The 14,020-nt window shown below is 38.1% G+C and overlaps 1 long non-coding RNA gene across 1 annotated transcript; it reads left to right on the top strand.

The window, feature by feature from the left end:
- The first annotated feature begins 4,008 nt into the window (after positions 1-4,008).
- Positions 4,009-12,921, top strand: LOC111237238. Its single transcript, XR_002665756.1, has 4 exons — positions 4,009-4,132; positions 6,273-6,426; positions 10,878-11,029; positions 12,431-12,921. It is a non-coding gene; the product is annotated as an uncharacterized LOC111237238 (long non-coding RNA).
- Positions 12,922-14,020: the final 1,099 nt, after the last annotated feature.

Genomic DNA, 14,020 nt, shown 5'->3' with positions numbered 1-14,020 from the left:
TTTCATCTAGACAATAGAAGTCACACAAACAATGTGCTAATTAGTGTTCAGTCCTTTTAATGAGATGACTTGAGACCTATAACTGATGTGCATTTGAACTGATCTCATGAACATCTGTTAGGTATAATGCTAAATCATAATGCATATGTTGGTGATACGCTGTATCACTCCAATACACAAATTATCAATGCATATTTACTCCTTCTCACTGTTAACTGAAACTAGGCTCAGTCTACAGTCTAAGACAAATCAAAGTCTGACCTCCACAGCACTGACAGTAACCACAGAATACCATTCTGCCTCTAATGTCGGGGTTTGATGGCGTTTGATCAAAGTACAGTTCTGGTATGTTTGATCAAAAGTAAGGCACCACCTTAAAAGTCCAAAACCAACAATTTTAGAACCATGTGTGAATGAGTGTTTTAAACCTGTGTTAGTCTTGTTAGGCCTGAGGCTGTCAAGAGGCTCTGACTCAGGCTTCAACTATGAACCTGAATCATCAAATTTGATTGACACCACAGTGTTCAAAATGAAGTACAGGTGAACATCGAAATTCATAACTGATCCAGAGATAAATGTTTTATTTCTGGTTTTATTTAGGAAAATACTAATTAAATTCCAACATGCTTGTTTGTACTGCATCTTACTGAGCTAACCAATACATCAATGTGGAAACATACACTTCTGAAATCACCAGATATCTGAATTTATGGCATTCTAGTGTGACTCAGATAGACACCTGAAAACCTGAGTTCAAAATGCAGCCAGAGTAACCAAAAAAAACCTTGAATAACTTTTGCACATATACTTTCTGCTGTAGCTTGCCTCTGCCTGGCTCTAAGTTAACTAGTTCAAGAAACAAATAGGCTCATGTTTGGATACGCTCACACAGCCAACTGGCTATGTAAGCAATCAGTGAGTCACCCACTATGTGGCAGAAGGAAACACTACAGTGTGCCAAAATTCCAGTCTTTGTTAAGAGTGTGCCAAAATCTTACACAGAGAAACTGAAAGAATTAGTTACTTGGGTTTGTCAGCGAGCTGCAGGCCCTAACCCTACGTTTCATTCGAGAAATAACCAAATAATGTGGCTACACTTACCGGTTTCCCAAGACAAGGGCAGCGTATTGAGTTTATGACAGACATGGCCAGTCCGTCTGTGTGGGAAAACCTTAAATTCTTCATTTTGCAGGTTAGGAAGTGCAGGGTGCTCACGACATTCTGCAGAATAGACCTATGTGAGTCCTATGAAACAGTTAAATAATACAGTGTTTATCCTCAGTTACCTCAAAAAATTAAAACCCATTTTCAATAGCATAGTCAACCACCTTTGGTCTGGTGCTATGCATCATAATGATAATGCAACAGCTGACTCTGTAGAAAGTAGTGCATTGTGCAGTTGGCCAAAGGTTGATGGGTGGTTGTTCCTTGTGAGAGATGTTGCTTTCAACAGATCCATCACAAAGGAGCTTGTTGGAATTACCCATCCCCATTAAGAAGTTGTGGAAATAGAGATGCTGTTGCATATAGCTGTGTATGCACAGTAGATATCAAATGAAGAGCAGAGGCAGGGTCTCTGTTTTCATGGTCACTTACTCCCACTATATATATTTTTGTTAACGTTTCAGGAACTAAAACATTACTAAATGATATAACAAGAGGAAGGACATACATCAAAAAAGGCCCAAATAATCAACAAAAGCAAAAGGTATGATCAACATTTTTGCTGACAGCTACAAAATAATCATTACTCACTGCAGTGTCTGATGTGCAGCGACGTAGCTTGCGTTTCAGTTCTGGGCAGGATGAGTTGTGCAACAAGGCCATGATACTTCCGTTCTTGAATGAATGAGAATGACAGTGGTCAATGTTAGTAATACAACTGAAGATTTTGCAGACGGACCAAATCAAGCGTTCATGGGGGAGGTAGATTTAAGTCTTTGTAAATATTTTGTATCTTTCAAAGCATGTTTTAGATTATTTTGAAGGTGGAAGGTTGTATCTTTGGTTATATAAAAATTGCGACACACCATATTTACAACTCCTAGTTGCACCCAGTGGGAATGGGTCCCCATACAGGAAACAAACAAACCTAAAAGTGCCTAGACATGCAACAAAGTCTTCTGTCAAGCTCTCGAGGTTTACACAAAAGCAAATAATTATTTTGCACCTATTTGAACTTTTAAGTACAGTATATAATGACCAATTTCCAAAAACCACTGGTTTAAATCCCGACATTGATGTGCCATTTTTCATTCAGTAATTTTTTACACTGTAGGCTAAGCGTTTTTTTTGTCTTTTCTTTTCTTTTTTTGACATCATGCAAACCTGCAAACAAGCTTGTTTCCTTGTTTTGCTTTAGTTTCCTTGTATGACTGGCTGCACCTTTCGTACTGGGGCATTTCAATGAAACTGTATAGTGCATGCACAGAAAATGGTTAAGATTTAATATCTTATATTAGGTTGCAACTGTTTTTGCACAATCCTCATGTCCAGGGTCTCAGCTCTCTTTAAAGTGCCGCTTTAACTTGTTTGCTTCCCTTTACAGTATTTATATCTCATTAAAGGATTCTTAGTTTCCCTCTGTTGAATTTATCAGTGCAATTCCTAAAGTTATTTTGTACAGTCAATCTATTCCATGCTGTGAAATACATACAATATACATTTGATTAAACTGATTGAGCTGTCATTACTCACCTGTAAAGCTTGCTTCTTACTGAAGGACAATAAAAGTCTATTGCCCCTGAGTGTAGTGTGGGAAGATAAATAAGTAAATAGAATTTGTGTCTTACTGTGTTGTCGAGCTCAATTTGCACGATTTCCCTATAATCGTTGCGAACTTCTTCAGGAGGCCTTATGCTGTCACAGGACAGGGATAGAGGTAGAAGCAGAAGAGCAAAGAGACTGATGCAAAAAAGAGGCTGAGAGTTTACGGTCACAGTGAGAGATACAGGGAGAGAGAGGGACAGAGGGGTTAGTCATCTATTCTGAAATATGTTTGAATATATTACATATGGACATTTTTCATTTAAGGAACCCCAATAACTCTCCAAATATCAATTTATTTTAAAACACATTTGTTACTGTGCTCTGCAGAGAATCAAAGCAGTCTAAATCTTTCACTCCATTACTGAGACCATTCTTATTTATTTTATAACGTTGGCCTGAATAACAACCAAAGGGAAATTACAATATTTTATACATTTTCTCAAGGAACTCAAATGTCTCCTAGTGTGACCATGCACTTCATTAAAAAAAAGAAAAAACACTACAAAACCTAAAACAGCAGAACAATACATCCCAGCTACTGTAATTAGAATAAGCTTCCATGAGGCAGAAATATTACCTATAGGAATGTCAAATTGTCACATATAAGCCCATTAATGGAAAGTACATGCTTTAAACTGCAGTTTTGAGGTACTACCCTTTTACTTTATCTTAGTATTTTCATCCAGTGCTACTTTAAACTTCACATTTCAGGGGGAAATGGTTTAGCACTTTTTTGCTCCACTACTATTTGATAGCTATAGCTAGTTAAGTAATGCATAATAATAACTTAAATAAAACGTGTTGCATGGTTATAGATGAACTACCATACAGTGTATAAAGTAACTGGCAATAGCTACACCTTAACCTTAGCTACACCTTAACACTCATACTCTATTTATAATGCTGCTTACATTAAATATCTTGGCAATTAAAATCCACACTTTGAAAGGAGTAGCCTGGTAATTTAACTGTTTCCTTTTACCCTTTTTTATACTTCTGTACATTTACCCATGTAAAATATTGTCTGCAGGGCTTGCAGTGTAGTAGGCTAGTAGTAGTTTTTACATCTTCGTATTGGTGGTTTTGCATGACTGAAGGATTATCTGAATATCTAACCTGTCACTGAACTTAAAACATTCACTGAAGTGGTCCTACAGCCCTGCATGAGTTTGTCACTTCTTGTAAGTCATAGGTCAATTCCCGTAAATCCTAAACCTATTTCAGTTTCCTTCTGAATGGCAGATGGGAAGTTATTCACACGGAATTCCCCTGTTTGGAAAAGCCTTTCAGCCAACATACAGCATATCAGCCAGTCGCTCGGCTGGGAAGGCAGAGGGACGGATGCGCGTGTAGTCAGCTCCCGGTAAGTTTCGAATTCGCCTTACTACTCTGCTTTACATGCCACAGACTTTGCATATGGGCTTTATTACCGCCGCACTAACACTGACCACACTTCGGCTTCAGTTCGGCTCGAATCTGGTTCCTTTAACGTCAGTTTAATTCAGTGCGTCACCACTTTAGGCCACTTGAGTTCACGTACATCCAGTACGTTTTCTTTACTTACCATTGGTCATTCTTCATTCATATTCACCGCGGGCTGGAGCTGGAAACACACACTCTCACGTGTGTCTTCATTGCGGCTTAGGTGCTCCGTTTGTCTGGCTTTACACATAGAAAACAAACGCGGTCGTCCTGTCACTATACCCGCGGTTCTGGTGGCTTTTGAGCGCAAAGAATACAGTCCTTTCCCACGTCCTGCGTATCTCAGTTCTGCAACCACAGCATGTGATTTTACTTCCGTCCTCACTTAGCAGCGGTTTCACTTTACTCGTCTTAAGGCTAATATGTCCTGGCATCACTGTGATGGATAGAGACAACCAGCGTTTAAACCATTACGCGTTGTTTTGCGACTCATGTGGTGGGGGCAGTTTTGCATATAGATACACAGGTGCAGGTCATGGCTCAAGGCTCGTGTTGAACCAGTCATTCACTCACTCAAATGCTCTATTTAAGCAAAATCTTGTCTATTCCACATAGATGAACATGAGCGCATTAAACGCTGCTCTAGATGTGGTGTTCTGAGGATGAATCATCTGGTCACACAAGCTCATCTCTCTAACACTCACTCATTGACAGTTGGATTCACATTCATTCATTCATTCATTCATTCATTCATTTACTCTCACCATCCACGGTCTCACATTGTGGTTGCTCAACATTAGATTCAAAGGCTTGAGAGCAGGCAGAGGTAACTCTGGTTGAGCATCATAAGACAGCTAGTTTAGGGGTAAGGTGAAGATTCATTTCAGGTTAAGGTAAGGGGAAAAACATACAGTGGTGAGAGTTAAACGTTTGGATGCTACTGTGTTGACAGAAAACAGACCACACCTCCCTCAGAATCTGATCTCAAGCCATGGAATTCTGTGCTAACCATTTGTGATTGTATCTCAATTTTCTCCTTTGCATAGGGGGCAGGAAGTAAATTTCTGGTACTGATTTTATAAATATTCGGAAATAATCAAGTTACAAAGCAGTGCATGATATGTCACATTAAAAAGATTTTTTATTTCATAACATACAGTTGTGTATCCGATGCAGTAACATTTTAAAACATGTCTGTTGTCACAGCTGGTCCTGGACACTCACTTTCTTAGTGATCCTTTCAGCAAATGACAGGGTGTAGTTGTGTGAAAAATGAAGTGCCCTTGTCCAATGATGTCATTATCTATGTAGATATTATCAATTTTCACCTTTTTTATGTACCTGCCTTTTACAAAGACTCTCATTATGATTTAAGAGCTTTTGAATGTACGTTTATATCAAGATGTGGTGCACTTACAACAGAAAAGATATTCGGTAGAGTCCATCTGCTCCATATCTGAGTACAGATCATGTTTACTTTGCTACATGGGCCACTGTTGGAATGTGAATGTGACAGTTGTACAACATAGACAGCCTGAATTAGTCAGAAAAAGTTGTCATAATACTCTTCAGTAGTTTGGTCAGTAAAATAAAAGTTTAGCTCATTTGACTTGGACCCTAAAACCAAGTCCCATGACTGTCACTAACTTATTCCTCCTTCTGCTAACATGAATAGTTCCTGTGCAAATAAATCACTTTAAATAACCAAGTATGTGACAGTTGTTAACAGCTAAATGAGAGTAAGTATAGTCTATCTACATTTCTGGTTTTTGTTTTCTTTTTTCTTTGTGAGAGCAGAAAACACATGTCGTATTTGATCTATGCTGCATTATTGCCCATAGTTTGGAGGAGATATATTTGAAGAAAGTGCTGCTACCTATGTCCTTAAATCAAAGTGACATGTGACATGTGACACGTATACAGAGTTTGAATCATTTATTATTGCAGCAGCAATAATAAATGATTCAAATGTGCACTGTAAAAGTATTATACATAGTAATGTGTGTGTGTGTGTGTGTGTGTGTGTGTGTGTGTGTGTGTGTGTGTGTGTGTTTACGTGCGTGTGCGTGTGTGTCTTACAGTATTGGAGTCTGCAATAATTAAACACATCCATCAAAACATGACAATGGTGCCAGGAAGCATTGCATCGTGGGACTCAGAATGAGACCAGGGTAACCGTGACAACAGCAATCAAACACAGATTATGTTTCAGAGCAGGATTCCTCTTGTTTCCTGGTATGTTGTGATTCACTTACCAACTATGTGTTAGGTGCACTGAGAACATCAGAGGTGTTTGCATTTCTTTCACTTTGATAGTCCATGTTTGTCATCTATGTGCTGATGCAAACTTTCCCAGTTTCACATCAGATAGTTGAACAAGTGCATTAAACATTACAAATGATCATTAATGTTTGTTGTGACTGCTGTGGTGCTCTAGAGGGGTGAGGTTTGCCGTGTGCTGACAGGAATGAAGTCATGTCTTTTTAGGTTGTCTAACACATCATACATGCTTTACTGTACAAGACTTTGTGTCTTCTTTTTAGATACACTGTAAATGACACGGACTCTACATAGGATAGACCAGGATTCACGAAGGCACTAACAGCAAATTATGAAATGAAAGAAACCAAGTTACACCAAACAGCAAAGACAAAAATGTGTTGTGCTCAGCACTTTCAGGTGACAAATACTGGAGCTGATTTAATTAATCACAGGAATGTTGGTAGTTTTGAAAAAATTGCAGAGGCGGGCAAGGGGGCGGCTCTGGTTGTTTTGAGTTGTTTTTTTTCAAACCAGATCAAAAGACTGTAGTGGTGAAGGAACTGTTGATGACAACTGCTGATGTCTAACAGGTCTTTCTGTGGGGAGTGGATGATTTCAAGGAGAAAAGGTCTCCTCCTTAAAAGGATTGGTTACAGTTCAGACACGTGCAGTACTCCATTACATTTCTTTCATGTTGTCATAACATAATGGATTCTTAGCCAGCTGTTTGTGTTGTATTTTCTGTGTTGGGCCAATTTAAATGATTACACCAGTGCTTTGGTTTATTTTAGCTCTTTTCCAACAAATTGTGTATCTTACTGTAACATACTGGCCATATTAATGTGATTTTCCCTCCATCCAGGCAGTCACTTTGGCTTCATGGTTTCACAATACGAAACCTGCTTGAGAGAGCAAATCCATCACAGTGACTATTTTGTCACCTTTTTTGCTTTTACTCTGTGTGGTTACACACTGTCAAAGTTGTAGACCATTAGCGGTGATTCAACAATAACTTTAAGATAATCCTTAATTAATTTTCATCCCAAACTGTCTGAACCTGAAGATATTGTCTAATACGAAGCAGTACGATTCTAACTATCTCACTGCATTTGTTATTATTATTTTCAAAAATAAATATCAATTCATTATTGCCAATTTTGGGTGTGTCTCCCTTCTTTGTTCACCAGCAAGTCATACACCTCTAATTATTTGATTTATCGTAAGGCTACATGCTAAGTGAATAGCATCCTTAAGAGCTGATGACATCACATGGCCTGTTATTGCTATATGTGACTTGTTACACATTATTTTATTCAGTTACATAAGTGTTACTGCATTACTGATAGACACCCTGTATGTTTGTTTATCTCTCCTGATGACTACTGATGAAATTTTGTGGCCAGGAATTACAGATAAAGAACACAAATAATCTCGCTAATTGGTCTGACAAATAGCAAAAACATGATGTTTGGTCATTTGTTCAATTTGCATTTTGTAATTAAATTTTTTTTGCTTTGTGTACACACCCACATACTGTATGACACAAGGGTGTGACTTTGAAACATACTGGAATAGACTGTTGCTCAATATTCTTGAGTGAAAACTACATTTGCTGAGAACATTTCTTGTAAACTGTGTTGCAATACATTTTATGAATGGGAAGGTTTAAACAGATGTTCAGGGTGACAAAAACGAGAATGAAAAACAGGAATTTGTGACTTGTGTAATATCACACATTTCATTGCAAATATGGCAATACTAATGGCAAGTATGACTGAAAGTGTCATCTTGTGTGTTTTCTTTACCATACTGTATATTACATGTTTGTTCAAGTTCTCACCATAATAATACTACTCTGATACAGTATGTGCATATGATTTTTATATGTACAGATAACCTCTGATATAACCTCTATATAAATGTATTTGCGTAGCTTACTTACTTAAGTCCAGTGTTGTGTGATGTGAGCTGTGAACTTTCCATTTGAATTTGTGACATGATCATTAGCTTTCTCTAATGACACATGACATCTTTTATATAACACACAGCACAGTCATGCAGTGTCATACCTATTTCCACACATTCAAAACCTAAAACCATATGGCCAAAATTAGCACATACACCCACATATGTGTCACATTATAAAATTATATTTTAAATAATCCCAACTTAATTTTTGGCAACAGCTTGTAGAAAGCCCTTTGCTATTGCAACATAACAATGTCTCATTGCACAAAGTCAAGTCCATAAAGAAATGGAGTCCTAACGTCAACCCCATCCAATTGGATCACCGACTGTGAGCCCGGCCCGAGTGCTCTTATGACTGGCAAGAAATCTCTGCAACCAGACTCCAAACTCTGGTGGAAAGTCTGAAACAAGAAGAGTGGTTACTGACCATGGTTTTGAAAAGAGATATTCAATAATGACATGTAGCTGTAACGTTACATTCACCCCACGGTTCGTTTAAATTATCTTTTTTCCTTGCTGTTTGATGCTTAACACTCATTAAATGAAGTGATGCCTGTGAGATAGTTCGTCACCACCTTTGTCAGTAGCCTTTCCAGCCTCAGAAAATGCTCCCCTTATAAGCTGTTTCATATGCACCCTTCTGCACACATGCTGTCTGAGTTCTTCAGTCTACTGATGCTTCATTATGCTGCTGTGTAATCTGTGAGTCGTCGATGCATAAATAAAACCAGACTATGTTTTCCTCACCAGATGCTGTAACATCAACTTTTTCCACATTTTCTGCACAAATAAAAGAAGCAATGTATTGTGACTTGTTTACTTTGTTTTTTACAAACCCAGTGTTAAATGAAGGGTGCAACTTCTGTGAGTCTGTTTGAGGGTGAGTGTGGAGTGACCAAATCAAGTAATCAAAGTTGTGAAAACTTTCCATAAACACAGGAACAAAACATAACTTTAACCAATGATTTTCACCAAGTGGACTTCACAATGTCTTTATCACAAGTTTAAGAAAAAACATAATCAAAAGCATCAGTTTCTGTGACTTCTACAAATAGAAGAATGAAAAATGAGGTTTGCACATCACCTGTATTTTAACCAGTTTTTGTTTCACTTGAAAAATATATTGATGAATAGCTTTCATTTTGATAGAGCTTAATGGAGGTGCACTTGATTCTGAATGGTTTTATCACCTGATTTGGGCAACAAGTCATATCTCAGCTCAGTGGCACCATCTAGTGGTGATTTTTCAACTATGCATGTGCACACACACCTTAAATACACTCAAGCTGAGCACACTGGGTAGATTATGGTAAATTATTTGTGGCATGATTCCACATGTTGATGTTGGAAACATTCATTTGAGATTCTGCTCCATGTTGACATGATTGCATCACACTGCTGCACTTTTATGCTGTGAATCTCCCACATCCCAAAGGTGTTCTACTGGATGCAGATCTGGTGACAGGGGAGGCCACAAGTAACACTGAACTCATTAATTTGTATAAAACCAGTTTGAGATGACCTTAGCTTTGTGACATGGTTACTGCCAGCATTATCATGCTGGCATGATAAAAAATTTCTGACCATACTATCTGTGTGGCTCAGCAGAAATAGAGATTCATCAGACCAGACTACACTTTTCTAGGCTTCAACCTGACATGGTCTTCTGCTGTTGTAGACCATCTGCCTCAAGGTTTTACATGTTGTACTTTCAGTAATGCTTTCCTGCTCTCCACAATTGTAAAGAGTGGTTATCTGAGTTACCAAAGCCTTTCTCAAGCACATGAAGCGCCCAGGCTGTGTGCCTCTCTCTCTCAGTTCTCCTTCTCTATCTCCTCCCTGTTACTCTCTGCAGGTCCTCCCGCCTCCAGAGCTGTAGAGTCTGGACCTGCAACCACAAACCACTTATTGCCCCCACGATCCTGTTTAACACCTGCTGCTAAACCTGCTAAAATTTACTATGATTAATAATGATTATTATTAATGTTATTAGCTGTCATTACTATTTTTATCAATAGGACCACTACAGTTGCCAATACATTGCTATTGCTGTTACTGCAGCTACTGTCACTATTATTAATATTGTTTTCACTGTACGTTCTTGTTCTTTTCCTCTGTGCTCTCTCCTGCTCTCTCTCTCTCTCTCTCTCTCCCTCTCTCTCTCTTCAACTCAACTGGCTGAGACAGATGGCTGCTCACCCTGAGTCCGGTTCTGCTCGAGGTTTCTGCCTCTTAAAAGGAAGTTTTTCCTTACCACTGTCACCTAGTGCGTACTCTTGGTGGGAATTGTTGGGTCTCTGTAAATATTAATATAAAGAGAAGGTCTAGACCTGCTCTATTTGGAAAGTGCCTTGAGATAACGTATGTTGTGAATTGGTGCTATACAGATAAAAATTGACTTGACTTGACTGTCAGCTCAAACGAGACTGTTATCTTCTGACCTCTCTCATCAACAGGATGTTTCTGTATGCAGAACTGTGGCGCTGGGTACAAAAAACAAAACCCACTGTATGGGTTTTGTTTTCCGGCTTCTGAGTAAACCCTGAAGACACTGAAAATCCCAGGAGATCAGAAGTTTCACAAATACTCAAACCAGCTTGCGATTAAGGTCAGTAAGATCACAATGTTTTGATGCTTAAGCTCCTGACCTGTATCCGCATGATTCTGCATGCATTGCACTGCTCCCACATGATTGGTTGGCTGTATAACTGTATGAATAAGCAGGTGTACAGGTGTTCCTACTAAAGTGCATCAGTACACATAGAACCAGAAAATTACATAAGTTAAAACAGCTTTCATTGGGTCAAACTTAAATTGACCTCACTACACTCCACTTTCACTGACTTTTATGAAGTTTATTAAAAATCTGTTCCCAGTCTGTAAACAAGCTGGTAAACAGCAGGCAGAGATATACAAAAGATTAACTCAATTCATTTGCAATATGGGAAAGATATTAGAATTTATCTTTCAAATTCCCTTTTGGCTGTAATGCTATTACAGTATTGGATGATGGGGTAATAAAGTGAAATATGTCTGCTTTGTTCATATGTGCAATACAAAAACATCAAATACAAACACTTCTATGACATTGCAGTGCAGGAAAATAAGAAAAAACAATATAGACAGGCAGTAGCAGACTGCAAAACCTGCTGAAATACAGATGAATGATGATAATTAATGAGAATCTTGATTGCTGGGCATTCCCCAGCAGTCACTTTTCAACAGTGTCAGTATTGCTCTGGCAATAGATAATATAGTATAGCTCCAAATATGGTAATATCATTTTTTCTAAAATCTTATCACTTATCAGAAAAAATCACAATCTTTTTCAGGTGCAAGCTCTATTCATACTTGCAAGCTGCCCAGTATAAACAAATCCGCTGGTCACTGAGCATGAGCAATGCCACCTAGAGCAGTCATGGATTATAGTACCTTGCTCAAGGGCATCTTCGCAGTGGTAATGTGGGAAGGGCAAATGCTGCTCTGTCACTATTCCCACCAATATTGATTTGCTCGTATTCCTTTCTAAGGATAGGAATGTTCTCCAACATCTTGTGGAATCCATGCCACTAAGGATATCTGTATTTTGAATTGTTTATAAAGCGACACAGAAAGCTAGTTACATTCATTCTATTATTGTTGAGAGCCACAATGAAAAAAAAACAAACACAATTCACAATTTACCTACAGTATGTTATGAGCATGTTGAAGATTCCAGTGTACACAAACAAAGCTGAATAGAAATTCAGACATGTCAGTGTGCTATACTTTTTAAATTTTTTTTTAACATTTATTAAAACAAACACCAGGCTTTACACAGAAAAAATAAGATAAGACAAGGAAATCTTAAATTAATAAATTGACCATCAGTTCTTCCACACTTTTGAAAATAATATGCTTTGTTGAAATCAAGTAAAATATAGTCTAACTTTTACATAGGCCACCCAAATTAATTAAATCTGCTTCAATTTTGTGAACATATGAAAACATTTATCTTTTCTTTCTACAGGTTTACTGGATTATACTAAGAAATCAGAATCTCTAAACCCAGGGCTACTGTTTATGATGGCAGAAACTGTTACCAGGACAAAGTGTTTGTATCCACTGTAAGAGTAAATGCTACAGTAACATGTCTTTCCTTCTCTTTTTCTTTTTTGGCTTAGCTGTGATAAGACAATAATGAAACAGTGACTTGGAAGTATTCTTGTTATAATTAGAAACCTCAAGCCGAATGTTGTTGTCAACTATTCATAAACAAATTTGGGTCAACCACATACACAGCTGTTTCTTTCAAAAATGTGTTAAACTTCTATTGTTATTAAATGAAAATATAACACAAATAATACAGATAAAAACATATTTATACCTTAATTGTCAATTATGTAATGTATATTTAATTCTTGCAACTGAGCAAAAAAGGTGAACATACTAGTGCTTTATGTTCTTCCCTTCCTTGTTTATTTATTTATTTACTTATTGTGTCTTCTCCATCCATTTCCAGTCTGGACAAATACAAATATTAAATACCCAGTTGTTGGTTGCTCATCATTGTGTGTTTTTTTTTTTTTTTACCTCTGCAGCATTTCTTCTATCCCATCACTGTAATAACACAACATTTGGGTAGTTAAATATGCTATTTATGCTGTGCAGATTATAATGCAAGCTGCCCCACAACTGTTGTGAGAGTGACAGTTATATACAAGAGAGCACATGTGCTCCAAATACCAGAGACAAATGCATTCACATATATTATACTTATGTTTTTGAAATAGAGTGATCATATTGGATGAATGAAAAAGGATTACTTGGCTTACTTATTAACGGTACCGTGCTGGTACATGTACATAACGCTACATAAGATATTAATATAAATGGTTAGGTGAGAGTTGGGGTTGGGCATATACTGATTATTATTACATGTTCATGTTTAAGGTCTCAAGGAAATAAATGAATGCTTGTGTGTGTGATAGGGAGGTTGTTACAATGGAATAATTAGTGCCATAGATGACTTTCTATAAGACACTTAAATGGCACGCTCACATGCTAAGCACACAGCAGTAAAATGCAGCACTTATTCAGCTGTAGGATCAAATAGAGTCACAGCAAAAATTGAGGGTGTTCCCCATGGAGCTAAACTGACATTCCAGAGGTTTGTCAAAATGGCAAATAAATCGCAATGTGAATATCTACATATATGAGACAACACCCAATCTCTTTCTATTACACAACACCTGAAGATGGCGCTCCATATCTTTGTATGATGGCGATATTGCGCGCGCGCGCGCGCATTTGAGCGAGTGAGTGCGGGAGGTAGACAGAGCTACTGTCTTCCTCTTTCTGATGGTGTTGCCTCCCCGTCGTTGCAGTGCTTTGCTGCTCTCTCCCCTCTCTCTCTTCTTTCTTTCTTTCTTTCTTTCTCGCTTTCTTACCCAGCGCCTAGTCTCTTCCTCCTCCTCCACTTCCTCCTCCATCTCTTCCACATCCTTCTCCTAGTCCCTGCCTCAGCCTTGCACCCCCGTCCCAGCATCCCGACAAATGGTCGCTCCATCCTCGGTAACTCTGGACGCAGGACACAGTGAAAAGGCGCACCGCTCCGTTC

The sequence above is a fragment of the Seriola dumerili genome, unplaced genomic scaffold (genome assembly GCF_002260705.1).
Source record: "Seriola dumerili isolate Sdu_G_001 unplaced genomic scaffold, Sdu_1.0 BDQW01000822.1, whole genome shotgun sequence".
NCBI lineage: Eukaryota > Metazoa > Chordata > Actinopteri > Carangiformes > Carangidae > Seriola > Seriola dumerili.
Note: the sequence above shows the minus strand (reverse complement) of the source record. Positions and strands in the feature narration are given on the sequence as shown.